We start from the raw sequence: 16,005 nt of genomic DNA on the forward strand, positions 1-16,005 counted from the left end.
AGAGATCTAAGTTTATCTCCAGAGGAAGAAAGCCTAGTGATTCCATGACCATCTCAGACTTCATGGTTAGGGAAAACTGTATTCAAGGGGTGTGTGTGTGTGTGTGTGTGTGTGTGTGTGTGTGTGTCCATGATATAAGCTATCTTTTAAGTCTGTGGAAAATGATGTATTTTCTGCTTTCTTCACAAGGACGAGGATTAACATACATGCAGCTTGCTGAGTTCCTCTGAGAAGCTCCATTAGTTTATCCATGCAACATATTGTTTTTAGAAAATCCCTAGAATAGAATCGAGAATGAATATATTCAGTAAAAGCAGCTCAGTGGTCACAACACTGTTATCCACATGATAAAGAAAAAAGGAATTGAAATCCATCAGAATGAAAAGAACTGATCACATTTGGAGCTTCTTAATAAAAAAAAAAATGCCAAGCACTTAAAAAAAAAAGTGTACACAAAGAAAACAAATATTTGCCAACTAGCAACTCTGAGCTGGATGCTTTTCTATATCTCACTTGATCCTAAAAAAGAAAATAGTAGATATTAGGCTAAAAGTTCTCAAATTTTGTTTCACAAATATTTATCGAGCACTTAATACATGTCTGCACGGAGATTCAGAGAAGATCAGTAACTAAGCCAGGATTAGAATCCATTTTTGCTCTTAGGCCATGCGTTTCCTGCTTCACTATGTTATTTTTCTCTAGGGTGTTTTTATATCGAAAACAGAAGAGCGGAACATTAACCAAACTGAAAATTTTATTGTGAGGAGTTATCTAATTTGCAAAACTCAGATGCCCACGCGTGCACACACACACACACACACACACACACCCCACTTCCCTTTTTTCTAAGACTCTCTCTGGCAGGTTAAGAGCACCTTGAAAGTTGCCTTCCATCTAGTTTCCGCCTGCAACGGCATAGGAACGCTTTATTACTAAAGGCAGCAATTTTTGTATGAACCGTCATGTGTGCGTAATGCATAATCTCCTTTAATCTCAACACATCCCTATGAGAGAAGAACTGTGTTACACGTGACAGGATTCCTTAAGCACTAGAACAGTGACTGGCCCTAGGTCAAACAGCAGTAAGGGGCTGATTCATTTTGTCCCTTTTCAAACCCACGTCTAACTCCTGAGCCCATTTCCCATAACCGTTCCAATATTTTCCTCTCCTTTGAGCTGGAACTGATTTTTCTAGCCAGCCAGTGATGGTGAACATCAGGAAAAAAAAAAATTATGGGAGGAAAATTGAAAATCTTCTTCATTAGCATATGTTTCCTGCAAATGAAGACATCTGCATTATTCAGCTTTGTCACAGGAACACCTTGATTTAGTCTAAAATGTCAATGTTTCGCTGTGCAGAGATTTGAAATCCTCTGGGTTCAATGACCAATACCTAGTGTAGAATCCTCAGGCCACGTGACAGATTGTTTTGTGTTCTCTAACATGGCGTCAGGGCAGGTTGCACTCAGGAGGGCGTGGGAGGGTTTCTTGCTGTTGGGCACAGCGTAAGCATCGTCACACGGCAATACTCCATGTCACACTAACAACCAGTGTGGATAGTATAACTCATTTATGTAATAACGATATACGAATACTGTTACAGTTTCAAGGCTTAAGATAACTACTCCTCCCATCCCCTAAAAAAAAAAAAAAAAGAAAAGAAAAGAAAAGAAAAAGACTGACTGAAATCCCACCATCAAAGCTTTATTCCTTTCCCTTTAGGCTTTGATGCTGCCTAAAATACAGCTACTGTTGGGGAGTTGTCAGTCACGTATAGCTCAGAGAAACTGAGGGATTTCAGACGAGGTCCTAGTGGAAGGGAAGGGAGGGGAGATCACAGAAGCAGCATCTTAGAGCTGGAAGGGCCTTTGGGTTCAAAGCGTCTCACCTCCCTATCACCTAGTGGAGGGAGAAACTGAGACAGAGAGTTAGCGAATTGATCTTTCTTTTTTGATATTTGCTCCATTCCGGCCATGGGTGAGTGTGTGTGTGTGTGTGTGTGTGTGTGTACACGCACGCGCGCGCACACACACACATACACACACGTGCTTACCTATTGTATCAATGGGGAGCGTTCCGGCCATTAGTGCTGCGTAACAAGCCATCCCACACAGAGTAGCATAAAACAATGACCTCTTTGTTCAGCTCACAGATTACGCGGTGTGGGAATTCAGGCAGGGAGCAAAGGGAATGGCTTGTCTGTTCCACAATGTCTGGGGCTTCACTTGGGGAGACTCAAACGGCTGATCATGACCCAGACACCTGAAAGCTGGCATCATCTGGAGGTTTTGTCTGGTACCTGGGCTGGGATGACTCATCCAGAGCACCAGAGCATGTTGTCTCTCCGTGTAGCATAGCCTTCTCACAGCGTGGTACCTGATTTCCCAGATGGGTGGGGCATTAGAAACCCACATAGTTGATCTTCCTTTGTACCCCAAGTGGCAACCCTCAAAGAGTTTGGGGAATCCAGGGGATCCATGGGATTTGTAAACCCAGTTAGTAGCATCTTCACTAGCTGACAAACAAGACATCATATTTTGCCTCGTGAGATCTCAGTTTATATGCTTGAATCTACTTAGGGGCATTTCTTACCCTCCATCCTTCCAAATCTTGTTGATCCTGCAAAATCATCTTTCTAGGAGGTCTTCTGTGGATTTGTTACTTTTCTGCTACTCACCTTTTACCTTGAAAATCTGTAGTAATCCATGATCCTACTAACCTCCTTGTAACAATGACGCGTCAATTTAGAACATCAGTTCACTATTTCAGACTTCTCCTCTGAGTTCCTGATTTGTATACCTAAAACCCCACTTGACATCTCCACATGACTATTGAATAGAAATGAAAACTTAGCATATCCAGAGTGGAACTCTTAATTTCCCATTCTCCTACCTGTCCCAAACAAGGAAACCTTTTGTTCTCCTAGTCTTCTTTGTATTACCCACCATTCTTGACCCTCTCGAGATGGTTTCTAAGGACCAAGTCCAAAGGAAGTGGCCAAACCTTATTCTGATTTTTGAGTATTCTTCCATATCAAATGGCTATAATGGAGAGAGCACACAGTATCTCACCTTGAGGTAGGCTGTGGAGACGATGAGACTGTCAGCAATTGACACAAGACTGTGCCACTCCCTCCTTGTCAAGCTGGCTAGATTCTTAGTGAGAAAGGGCGACGGCAGGAGCCCTAAGACTCAGGCACAAGGTTCCCCGACACATTTCAGTGGAATGTCAGACGCTAGTGAGAACTCCTGAAGTCCTGACAGTCTGGGCTCCCCTTGACCCTAGGAGATAGTAGTATCATTGTCATGACGACGTTGTTCTCAGACTGAGTAGGGACTTCTCAACTAGACTTACCCCTCTTGATGTTGCCAGTCATGACGTGGTCTTATCGTCCACTCTCACGTCTTGTGTGCTGCTTCTCCACAAATAGATCTGAGACTGACCTGATCAAGTAGATGCCATAAATAATTGATGAAGCAGGCTGGTACATTAATAAGATTTCATATTTGGGTATAAATGTATCTTCTTAGGGGAAATGAAATCTAAAAAGACTGAGCAATTTGAACATCCAAATCTCAAATTTCTTTGCCCTGGTGCATCGCTTATACATTGCCCATATAACATATCACAGAGAAGGGGAAAGAAACTAAAACTTGTGAGGCATGCCGCTGGTGCTGTGATATTTATATACATCATTTCGTTTTACTCTCACAAGAGTCCTTCAAGGAAAGCAAGTCTGAGAGAGGTCTAGTAACCTAAGTTTACCTGCCTAGTAAGCAAGTCAAAGGACAAGGATTTGAATTTAGATCTAGTCGATTCCACCTTATAGGTGACAAATCGAAAGTTCAGAGAGAGTCAGCAATGTGTTCCAGTTCAAGACCAAGATTCATGTCCAGATCCTTCTGGTCAGATGAACAGAAGGGTAAGTGTTGGATGCAGTTCTCTTGACCTAAGGCAGAAATCTGATAACAAACCTCTTTTGAGGAAGTTCCTGAGCAAACTTAACATCCAGGGATATTGAAAATGGAGTATAGTTGAAAGGACTGCTAAGTACCTACTGTAATTTGTCTAACGTTTATACCTCCTTTAGTTACCTGCTTGCTGGAAATAAATAGTATTGTTCTTAGATACTGGAAAAAAATGTTTTTCCGGTGGAAATATCAATTTATTTCTTTAATAGAAATTGACTGCTATTCATCAATATGTCCCATCTGCCAAGTCTTCCTAATTATAAATATGAAAGGTGCACCCAGTAGCATAGTAACTGTCAAACAATTATTGATGGAAAGCTGTTATAAATTTTCATATGGGTCCCTCTAATGACACATCGACACAGAATAAGACACCAAATTAAATTTGTTTCATTTACTAAGTAAAATGTTTTTGTTCAATTCTGTCTCCGAAGAATTAATTAACAATATAATCTTGTGAACTGTTTATTTCTCAAGAGACATCAGACTTCAACCAGTACCAGCCCTGACCCACGCTTACAAAATTGATATCTCGCATCCCAGATTAATGCTGTTTTAATTTAAAAAATTGATTGGTTTATGTAGCTCTCTATTTTTATCTCATCAGAGATTCTTATAATCCCCAATCCACTTCACTTTATGAACAATAATTTTCTCGCTTAAATGTCAACATCTCCAATAAATACATTCAAATATTATCTAAACAGATTGTTACATGAGTTTTTTTTGTTTTTTTTTTGTTTTTTTTTTTTAGCATTTCACACATTTTATATGCAGTAAAGGATCTCAGAGATGGTTCCTCATCTTGACTTCCTAATTCAGCAGGGATTAAAGCTTTAGGCTGTCACGGGCCAAGGCTGTGTCAAACCGCACGTCCTTCTGATGAACACACACCACCGAGATGAGTAAACTGACTGCACCACGGGCCTCCTCTGAAATGGGCATTTCCAGTGCCACACGCCACACATGTTGGCTCAGGATCGAGGATGAACGGATGCTTCTATTGCATTTCAGGTAATGGAGAAGTCGCATTGAAAACGCGCGAGAGAGGAGACCCCCTCCACTTAGTGCTGTGCCCAGCGTCAACGTCGGGGTGAAGGTAGGGAACCCAGTACCTTCTGAGTACCTTATGTGCGAAGTACCCAAATGTGTAACATCAGAATACTGTCGTTTTCATTCAAACTGCTTGAGATTCTTGGGCCTTTGAGCCTGAAATCTTTTGTCTTGCTTTAACTCTGAGAAATGTCCTTTCAATCATTTTATTGTGACTTCCCCTACATTTTCTCCATTCTCCCTTTTAGAATTCGTTTGAGGAAGTTAACATATTCGTCTCCATTATTACTTTCTACCGCTCTATTCGTTTACACCGCATTCGAGGAGAACGTCCAGGCTCCGTCTCCCCGTTTTCCACGCCGTTCTCCGTGTTTGTCCATTCTGCTCTTCAGGCCGCCCCACTGGTTTTGGGTTTTAGTAGCATTATGTTATCGAGGGAGGCTAATTGGCGTTATTTCTTAAGAGCCACTTCTAATGTCATGGACATCTCCTCTTATCCCTATGAAAATATTTGCCTTTCTTTTGCTAAAACTCTTTCCCTGTCTCTGCCCTCTTGTATCTCCGTGGGCGCCAGTTTTCCGTGTGTTGAGCTTGGTGTTTCTGCCTTATTAGTTCTCTAGGGCCGCCGTTACAAATGGCCACAAACTAGGTGCCTTAAAACAACAGCAGTGTATTCTCTCAGAGCTCTGGAGGTTAGCTGTCTGAAATCAAGGTGCTGGCAGGGCCATCGTCCCTCTGAAGGCTCTAGTTAAGAATCAATCAACGCTCCCCCTCCCTTCCTCTCTTCTCCTCCCCTCTCCTCCTCGCCCCCTCCATAAGTGGAATCATGCAACATTTGTCCTGCGACTGGCTTGTTTTACTTGTCGTAATGTCCTCAAGGTTCATCGATGTCGCCGTCATAGTATATGACAGGATCTCCTTATGTTTTAAGGCTGGTAGTGTATACACCTCTCAGGATGTTGCTTTTCCTCAGAGGTTCAATGGTTTTGGGCTATATGCCTATCTCTGTACATGAGATTCCCTACTCTCCTGTCTGACTCTCTTTGTTTGTTATCATCTGTCTCTAATAGCTGTGGGAAAACAATAGGACATGAATCCAAGAATGGCCTTTCAGTAATATTTTCCCTTAGTACATAGGGCTCCCCTTTCTTTGTTGGTCTTATCCAACATCGTTGGGCACTATCTTTGTTCCTTAGGCCAAACAGCCACACTCATAACTCCAGCTTGGATGGAGCGGGTTGGGACAGGAAGCTTCACTGCTCCCTGCTCCGTGTAATGTATACACTAGGGGCTGAACTGCTCGGATGCTTAAACTAGGGGCTCTCCAGTCGCCTTGATGTTTGCTCTACAGCCCTTCCTGCAATACGAGGCATGCATTGTCTCTAATCTTGGGGCATCCCCAGAATCTGGGGAGCCCCTATGGGTTTTAAGCCATGTCTTCCTTCCTAGATCAGATCCAATTTGCCTACAGTCTCTCATTATTTCTGTGACCTATTTGACCTTTATTGATTTTTATCCCTGCTATAGATATAGTCTTTTTCTAACATATTCTGCCAGTTGTAGGGTTTGGGGATGAGAGCAGGATGTAGGCCCATGGAGTGGATCTTTACTTTTTATTCCAGTTTTCTAAAACACTACCTAAATGTAAAAAGCGAAGTACCTGGTAGGTAGGCGAACAGGTAGTAGGGAATCAAAAGAAGCAATGGCGTCCTTGTCGGTCTCTTCCCTTCAGCTGTGCGGGCTGGCTTTGCTCTGACTTCGAGATGTCCTTCCTGCAAAGGTTGGCCCTTCACCGACTCCCACACCAAATTCAGTTATATTGTGGTTTTTGCGGTTTGGGTAAATCTTTTGTGAAGAGATAGTGGAGAAGATGTAACATTACCAGCAAACAGCTTGGAAAATCCCCCATGAATGTGTCCAGGATGCGCCTGGACCACCCATGTCTGCTCGCAAGCTAAGTGGACATAGGCACAGATTTTAATGACTACACGAAGGCTATGACCTTGGTACCTATAGCCTCATTCTGCCTAACTCCTGTAGATCCCTTCCCTGGGAGCTGGGGTGAGGCTTGCCTTGTCTTTACTACTGGGTGCCCTTCTATGACCTGTCATATCATTGGTTTGGGATGCTAACCCCAAGCCAATTGGATTGGGCCTCCTCAGTTACTGAGCCTGCTTCGATCACCTATACATGACCTACGACAACGGTAGGTACTACACTGTCCTGCTGCTCTTTCAGGGCCTCCATTTCTCCATCTGTAAAATGAGGATGCTTGCAATAATCATCTACCACACAGGGTAATTGTAACGTGTAAATGAAGTAACATGCGCATGAAGGAAGGGGGCACATCTGCGTGTTCCGTACTGGGCTTTGCCCACCATAATGTCTCTGCAAATATTTGATGAGTGAGTGAATGAATGAATGAATGAATGAACATCTAAAGTGTCAAGGATAGTGGCTTAAATAACAGAAGTTTGTTTCCTCATAGTTCTAGAGGTTAGACATCTGAATTCAAGGTGCGAACAGGATTTACTTCTTTTGAAGGCCTCTCTTCTTGGCTTGGAGATGGCTGGCCTCTTCCTGTGTCTTTGAATGGTCTTTTCTCTATGTGTAACTACATCCTAATCGCCTCTTTTTATAAGGATACCAGTCATTCTGGATCAGGGCCCACCGTAATGACCTCATGTTAATTCAGTGATTTCTTTTAAGGCCCCAATCTTCAAATTCAGTCACATTCTGAGGTACTGGGGGTTTAGAATTCGACATATGAATTTAGGATTGGGACACAATTCAGCCCATAACAGTGTCTGACAATAAGTAGTTATTCAATAAATATTAGTTCCTCTTTTATATCTACTGCTCTCTCTCAATCACTTCTTTCCCTCCCAGTAATAACTGGCATTGTGATGGGTGATAAGTAAACTTTTATAAACAGATTAAACCAGAACAAGTATGAAATACCTTCAGAAAAGAAAAGAGAAGGCAGCGTTTTACAACACAGAGGTAAAGTGGCATATTTAAATGTAGAGCCATCTTTATCTTATTGATTCCTCTAGCATTTAAGAACTAAAGATATTCAAACTTATCAAGTAGCTTCTATCTACTGGATACACGCTCATCTCATCTGATGACATCATCTCTGGTAGGTGGACATTGTTGTTCTCATTTTGAGATGAGGAGAGTAGACCTCAGGTAACATAAATAACTTGCCCAACGCTTCCCACAGGCACTGTGTTTGAGGACTGGGTGATGCCAACTTCAGCAATACCAAGATGGGGAAGACTCAGTTCCGGGCCATAAAGCGTTCGCAATATATTGAGAGGGACCATATTCTGCTGCTGACTCAAAAGCCAATCAAAGGTGGCAAGTGCTATAATAGGTCAAAACCAAGGCTTTTGAGGGCACGCACATTAAATTTAGTCTTGTTTTTTAAAACATAGTTTTACCCTCTCCCAAAGTATAACCAAAGTATAACTTTCTCATTATATCCTGCTGTGCTAAAGACCCTTTAGCCTTCCAAGGGTTCTTTCTAAGTTGACCTAGACACTGAGAGGTGAGTGGAGGAAAATTGGCAGAATGGAGAGTGGTGCTCAGTCAAGGTCAGGGAAGATTAGAAACTTTTCTTTACCGCTAAAGGCCCATGTGCATATATGATGGGGCATCTGTTACCCATCCATAGCATGGTATTTACCCAAAAGGGAACAAAATGCAAGTCAAGCAAAGAATCTGGACAACAAAATACTCTGCAGATTAATAAGGAATTTAAAACCCTTTTTATATGAGTGAGTCATCCTGTGTTTAACATCTGACAAACAGGAAGCTCTGAGGACAGCAAATCGTTTCCCAGTTCAGGGTCACAGGCAGTGTAGGGTCACAGCAAGATCCTCGGCTTTGGAAGGCCAGGCAGATTTTCTGCCTCTGTCACTTGGCGTGACCTTAAGGAAGGCACTCATCCTCTCTAGGCCTCACTGTCCTCATCTGTAAAACAAGAATGCTGACACCTCAGTCGAAGGGTGATTTAGAGTAAATGAGATGAATGATACAGTCACATCAAAAGCTGGGGAGTGAGCCTCATCTTCTCACCCAATGTAACAGTTATTCACCCGGACTGTCAAGCGTGTCTCCTGAAGCTCCCCTAAATCTCTCTGTTACCACTGCCGCTGTCCTCCTGACACGACTCCTCACCTTTCATCTGAACAGATAGGGTCACCCCCTAAATATTCTCCTGTCTCCAGAATGTAAATCAAGTGATGTCCTTTGTCTGTGTAGAGTCTTTCTATGGATTCCAATTTTCTGCCAAGTAAAATTCACTCATCGTTGTGTGGGACTCAGCCACTTCCCTGTCTCATCTTTGCTTGCTTCTCACTCTCCCTCTTTACCTGGGTCTCATTCCTGCCCCGTCTGCCTCACCTGTTGGGGAATCACCTGCTTCGCTAATATACCACACACTCTGTTCCTTCTCTCAAAAATGTCTCTCTTCCACCCTAAATCTACCTGGAAGTCTACTTTTTTAGTGTTCAAAGTGTTGCTCAGGTCATGTGAAATAAAACCATTAATCTTTCTAGCCCTCCTCTTTATCTGTAAACTGGGATAAACGTTTTATGTAATGAGGTGGTCATGAAACTCAAATAATCTAATGCACACGCAGTATTTAACATGGTGCCAGGTAGATAATAAGTGCTCAATAGATATTTAGTGCTACTACTACTTTAATACTATTGGTATTTTTCTGAGAGCAAAAAGGAAGTAGAGTTTAACCTCTGGGATCAGGATGAAGGCAAGTTTCCTGGAGGAAGGGATGTGTGTGCTAAGCCTCAAAGCATAATAGTATTTCATTAAGCCAATATGGAGAGAGGGAAATGAAGAAGGACATTTCAGTTAGGGGAGTGGAAATGGCAGAGTCTCAGAGGCGAGAATGTACGGGGCGCGTTTGGAAAGCAGAGAGAAGATGCGTATGCAGATCAGGATGTAGAAGGAAACAGGAGGGCAACGTACCCGGGTAGAAACCCTCCTGGAACTGCCCCTGTCACCTCCCAGGCATCTCTGCCTTCCCCTCCCTCAGCCTGGAATGCTCTCCAGCTCATCTCACCCAGCACTGCCTGTCGCTACCCATCAAGCTCCATCTCATTCCACCAGGTCCGAGTCCAATGTTACTTTTCCCAGGAAGACTTTTTAAGCCCTGCGATAGTCGGACCGTGTCTGTTTTGCTCATTGCTGTTTTCCCATGTCTGCTATAGTGATTGGTGTGGACTGGGTCCTTCCTTCCTTCCTTTTTAATGGATTCAATATATACAGTTTTAGTGATATCTCGATACAGCCATATATGTGTGTGTGTGTGTGTGCGCGCGTGTTTGTGAATGCAAGTCAAGCAGGAGTTCTCCCACTGTGCTGCCTGCCTCTGTGCTTCTTGAGTTGTGTTTCTCACAGGCACGTGAGAATGACATGGATGTCTGCACTGCCCCCTCGATGACAGCCTCTCGTTAAGGAGGGCCTGCATTTCACCGATCTTAATACAGCTATAGCAAACAGCAGGCACTCAATGCTTGTTGGATAAACATCCCATTGAAATCATTTTAGCATCAGCTATTAGGTTGGAAGCAGCCCAAGAAACAAATGGTTATTAGAGAGGGTAAGTCCAGTTCAGAGATTTCACAAATATTTCTGTGCATTCCCACCAAGTATGAGGCACGGTGCTGGGCTCCCAGCTCCCAGCAGGCTCCGGTCAGTTTAAGGAGGCAGATGTTCAGGAAAGCACCCAGCTTGCCAGCAGCAAGATAAGCAGGCTTGGCAGCTCAAGCATAGACTGCAGGGACAAATCTCTAAAGGAAGAGACCTTGCTAGGGACTTCAGGTAGTAACAGCTGCAGCTGGCCTCCCGATTCTCACATGCACATGCACGGAGATGGCTTGTTTACTCTCCCGTCAGCTGACTTTGTTCCCTAGGCAAGGGGCATATGCATTTCTCTTTTTTTTTATGTTATCAGTGTGTACAAGCTCTATTTGCAAACCTGGCATGGGGAGGAAGCACATGCAGAATGCATTTGCATTTTGTTAGTTGCAAGTGAGTGGCTTTGAGGGTCTGACTAAGGAGGTCACCTCATCATTCAGGGTTTGAAAGTCTCAAGCCGGCCACGGGCATCCATCCAGCTGAGGGGGGCAATGAGAGACGATGAGCAAAAGGTTCCTGGGAGCCACATAAGGAACAAGAGACCTGATTTCGGAACCACCTTAGCGCCACGCTTGAAGACCAATGAAGAAAAATAAAAAAGGTTCACAGGAGACATTTTTCCTCCTATTCAAGATGTAAATCACTGTATTGTGTCTTATGGGCTGTGAGAATGCCTATTCCTATGATTTAAATCACCTGCTTTATTGGATAGAAGGCGCTAAATGAGAAACCTGGCTCTGCTTCTGAGACATTAAAAAAGTTAATCTTCAAGCGTATTTCAGTGGTGCCAATTTGATCCTGAAATTAGAACTGGGATATAACTCAAAGTTAAACGGGCCACGGTTAGCTCACCTAGGGTCTAGGAACCTGGACACGTCACACCTGCCAGGACTCAGTTTTCTTATCTATAACATGAGGGGTTGGACTAAATTTCCTCCAAGCCACTGCCAGCTTGGCCGTTTTAGGGTGTAAATAGATTCATAATCGCAAGGACTCAAGGGTCCCTAAACCACACTATGCGTCAGGAGCAGCTGAGGAGTGTGTTCAAAATAAAGATTTTCTGATCCAGCCCTGGAGATTCTGATTCTGTAGGCCTAGGAGAGGGCTTAGAAATATGTATTTTTAATGGCTTAAGTGATTCTGCAAAATCCGTCCTTAACCTGCCTGGCAGTTGAGAACCACTAGAAGATTCGAAAGCCCTTTATAGGTGGCCCGGATCAGGGTCATTCCTATTAGTTTAAAAGGTCTCATTGGGTCAAAACACTGACCTCTCCCTCATGCCCATCGCTCCTGTCCTGTCCTAGATTCTGGTCCTTGAAACCAGCCTACATTTGCAGGCATCTTCCAGACTGCATTATTCAAAAAGTCTTTTGTAGGCCAGGGGAGGACTCTTTGTATTTTGTATTTTTTGATTCCCTCCTTCGCCTTTTTTTTTTTTAATATAGTCCCAAAGAGGCAGTGGTGTTAGGAAGGGAATTACACCCCCACCCCCATCTCTGACTTGATTCGACTCACCATATGATGCTGGACAAGGAACTTAGCCTGGCGTCCCAGTTTTCCTGGTCTGGAAAACGGGGAGTGCAAGCTGTGACCTGTCGCACATGTCACACTCGCACACATCTTTCAAAGTTCACAAGTGCTTTGAGGATTAATAAGGTGCTTGGGTAAAGGGCAGTTTCTAAAACCGTGGTGTTTGGATTCAGCATTGATCTGGAGCCGGTGGTGCTGTGTGTGCGAGAAAGAACACAAAATTAGAGATGCCCTGTTTGATTCCAGAGGACCGAAATACCTGAATTCGAAATCCAGGCGAGACCAGCCCTGGCAAAGGACAAGCGTCTTCTCAAAGTGTGAAACATGGGACAAAGGTCCTGAGCTGAGGGTGGGGACGGGGAGGAGATTTTGGAGGTCTGAAGAATGGGAGAAAGGAGAGCGGGAGAGAAACTAACATAGGAAAATTTGGTAAGAGGATGCTATCAGCTTGAGCGAATGTTTTTCCTGGCTATACCCAACTCCCTGGGGCTGGCACTAAGCAGGCTGAGTCCTGAGTAAAACAATATTTGGATTTTGCCAGATGAGTATGATGGAGAAAGGGCAGGCGAGAGACTTGATGGAATGTGCATGGGAGTGACTTAGGGGGATCCTCATAGGGACAGAGCGGCCCATTTAGAACACATATCATGGGAGGGCAGAGTGAAATACATTCTCTTCAGGGGATGAAAGAGAAAGGGAATGGGCCACAAATTCACCAGTGGTTGAGTCCATTTTCCCTTCCTAGGGAGGACTGAGCTTGGAAGTATTACCAAAATGGGGAGTTCTTTACTCAAAGTAAGGAAGACAGCAGGGGGCAGTGAAGCTTCCTGTCCCACCCGGCTCCATCCAAGCTGGAGTTATGAGTGTGGGCATTTGGGCTACAGAACAAAGATAGTGCCCAACGATGTTGGGTAAGACCGACAAAGAAAGGGGAGCCCCATGTACTAAGGGAAAATAGTACTGAAAGGCCATTCTTGGATTCATGTCCTGTTGTTTCAGGGATAACACAGACAGTATCATCCCTCCTCATCAGGACAGTGTTTACTGATAAACTGTACGTGTGTGTTCGGTACTGATCAGCTAAATACCTCATACAGCATACACAAATATCAGACATTAAAATCAGTATAAACAGAAGTTCTAATATTTTTTTCCTGTACCCCAGGAGATCATTGTTTTAAGTCCCTATGTTACATTCCCCCCTTTTGGGGAACAGTCTTCTAGCCCGTGCTTCCATGAGAATGGCCTGCGAATCTTAAAATGCATATGCTGATTCAGGAGGTCTTGGGTGGGGCTCAAGAGTCTAACGAGCTCCCCTGGGATGCAGATGCTTTTGGTCCAAGACCAAACTCGGGGCAGGAAGAGAGTTTAGGCTGCAGCTGCAGCTCCGGTCCCTAGTGACTGGTAAAAAAATACGACGCTTTTGGGGGCTGGATGAGGGTGCAGAGGGGCGTAGTGGAAAAGAAGTAAGGAAAGGGACCTAATGTGCTCTGTCACCAGGTATGTAACTGCATCGAGCTATCTGTTTAGTATAAAATTTCTTAGTTCAATCTGACAATAACAGATATTATATCAATTTCATAGACGAGAACCTTGAACTTCAATGAGATTAAAATGTCTGCCTGAATATACAGATAAGTGCAGAATACAAGATATGAACCGAGGACTGTTTTCATACCAGAAATAAATACACGCTTTATTGTAGGAAAAATCGGAAAGGCACTTAGGCAAAAATGAAACTCCTTTGTAGTCCCACCCCCAAAATAACTGCCATTAGCATCTTGCTTTTTGTTTCGTCTCATTTTTACAAAGAGTTGGATCTTTGTGTGATCTATAGGTTTGAGTTTGACTCTCTGCCATTTCCTTGATGAGTAAAACCTTGGGCAAGTCACAAAACTCTGCCTCAGTTTCCTCATCCATAAAGTGGAAATAACAATAAGACCAAAATAGAGATTTTATGAAGATAAAATTGGTTATATGTAAAGTATGGGGATCACTCCTTGGCATATAGAAAGTGCTCAATAAACACTGTCGATTATTATTTTTATCTTCACTAATACTGAAAAAGATGGAGACATGTCTACTACAAAAGCTATGCAAATTAAGTGTGGCGAGATTCCAGGAATTTTCGGATTTGCTGTAAGAACAGCTTGTTATATGTTCTTCTCATGAGCCCTCCCCCTCGAGATTCTGAATCAGTAAATTTAAGGGAGGTGGATAGAAACCTAAATTTTAAATAAGTTCTCAGGTGGTTATATGGCCAGTGGCCTGGGGACCGCATTTTGAGAAAACCTGCTTGTCCACATCCAAGTATTGCGATCTGCGGGGAGGGGGCCACGGGGTGTGGGGGAGGTAGTGTGTGGCCTCGCTGTTGTTTCCGCCTTCTCCCCACAAGCCTGCGTAACTGATAAGAAGTCCGGAAGGCAGTGTTTAAATATCACATTATCATGATTTTGCTGTTTATCTCAGGCAGGTGTTTCACATTCACCTGGCTCCAGCCTATTTCGCTGTAGAGCAGCCGAGTTTTGACTGCACTCGGCCTGGCCCCCTGAGTGGTCCTCTCCCGGCTTCCTTTGTGCCTCTCCTAACCCAGGCCGCGAGGGGCAGTGTCTGCTCCAGCAGCGTCTCATTATCTCACCCTGCAGGACAGCGAGGAATGCTAGTGCACCCAGCTCTGCCAGGGAGGCCCGGGTGCCTCAGGTGTCGCACGGGGCCGGGACACACAGTAGGAACTCCATGAGTGCGTGAACTCGGCCCGTGCAATCCGACTCTCCTGTCGCAAAGCAACCAAGGTGTGTTGAACAAAATTAACCCGCCACACACATTTTGCATTAGCATGTGAGGTTCACAAACCACTGCGCTAAAGGCGTTTTTCAGAAGCCCAAACAGGTTAGCGTGGGGTCTTTGACTTGCGAAGGAGAAATACTGAGCTGAGAGAGTGTTGGAGAGGGTGCAGTCACGTGCCCGGCACAATGCAGCGCGCAATCAGATGTCACTTCCTGCCCCTTTTCCTCTTCCACCCCACGATTCAAGAGTTTACAATTCCAAATGGAGACGGATGTTGGTATGTAGATGAGAGAACCAAGGCCCAGAGCTCAGAGAGGTCGTCAGGTGCCCTAAGTCACACAGCCGGTAAACGACTTAGTGGGGGTTTGACCAGAGCCAGACGCTGCTTTCTGAGTCCTTTCTTTTTTCATTTAATCAAAGTTTCCAGAAGTTGATTTGCTAGCCATTTGCATCAAAATCCCACCTAAGGCTTGCAAAATGCAGAGTCTAGCCTTCACCCTACTGAATCAAACCATCCTGGAGTGAATGCTAGAAATCTACATTTTTGATAAAACAAACAGGTAAATCATATGCACACTAAAGGTCAAGAGCCAGAGCAAGCCACCGTACTCCCAAATTCATCTCAGAGAGGACCAGACTTTGAACCCCACCCAGTCATCATTTAAAAAAAAAACAAACAAAAAAAAACCAATTTTTTTTTAACTGTTCTAACAAATGCCTCATCGAAACTCACCATGAGTTGCTGGTAGCACCAACTTGATAGCTGGCAGACCCTCGTCTGTAACTTCTCCGAGGTCCTAATGTCGCCGCCTGGATGGCAGTCACTCTCACTCCCCCTCTTACCAGAAGAGCAAGGGGCTGACTTTAAAAAGCCAGCCACGAACTGTAAGAACCGGCTCTCACAAGGCCCCAGAGCGCTCTGCCACATTTCTTAAATTCAGCCCCCAGAGCTGTTGCCTATTAGGACGGGTTCTGCAAGGCAGCGGAGTGTGGATTA

General features: G+C 44.0%; 1 long non-coding RNA gene across 1 annotated transcript; it reads right to left on the reverse strand.

The window, feature by feature from the left end:
- Nucleotides 1-2,853: 2,853 nt before the first annotated feature.
- Nucleotides 2,854-15,893, reverse strand: LOC107519237. The gene is made up of 3 exons (XR_001599064.2): nucleotides 15,742-15,893; nucleotides 3,355-3,443; nucleotides 2,854-3,281 (listed from the first exon to the last, which is right to left on the reverse strand). It is a non-coding gene; the product is annotated as an uncharacterized LOC107519237 (long non-coding RNA).
- Between the last annotated feature and the right edge of the window lie 112 nt (nucleotides 15,894-16,005).

This window comes from Rousettus aegyptiacus, unplaced genomic scaffold (assembly GCF_014176215.1).
Source record: "Rousettus aegyptiacus isolate mRouAeg1 unplaced genomic scaffold, mRouAeg1.p scaffold_m13_p_2, whole genome shotgun sequence".
In the NCBI taxonomy this organism is placed as follows: Eukaryota; Metazoa; Chordata; class Mammalia; order Chiroptera; family Pteropodidae; genus Rousettus; species Rousettus aegyptiacus.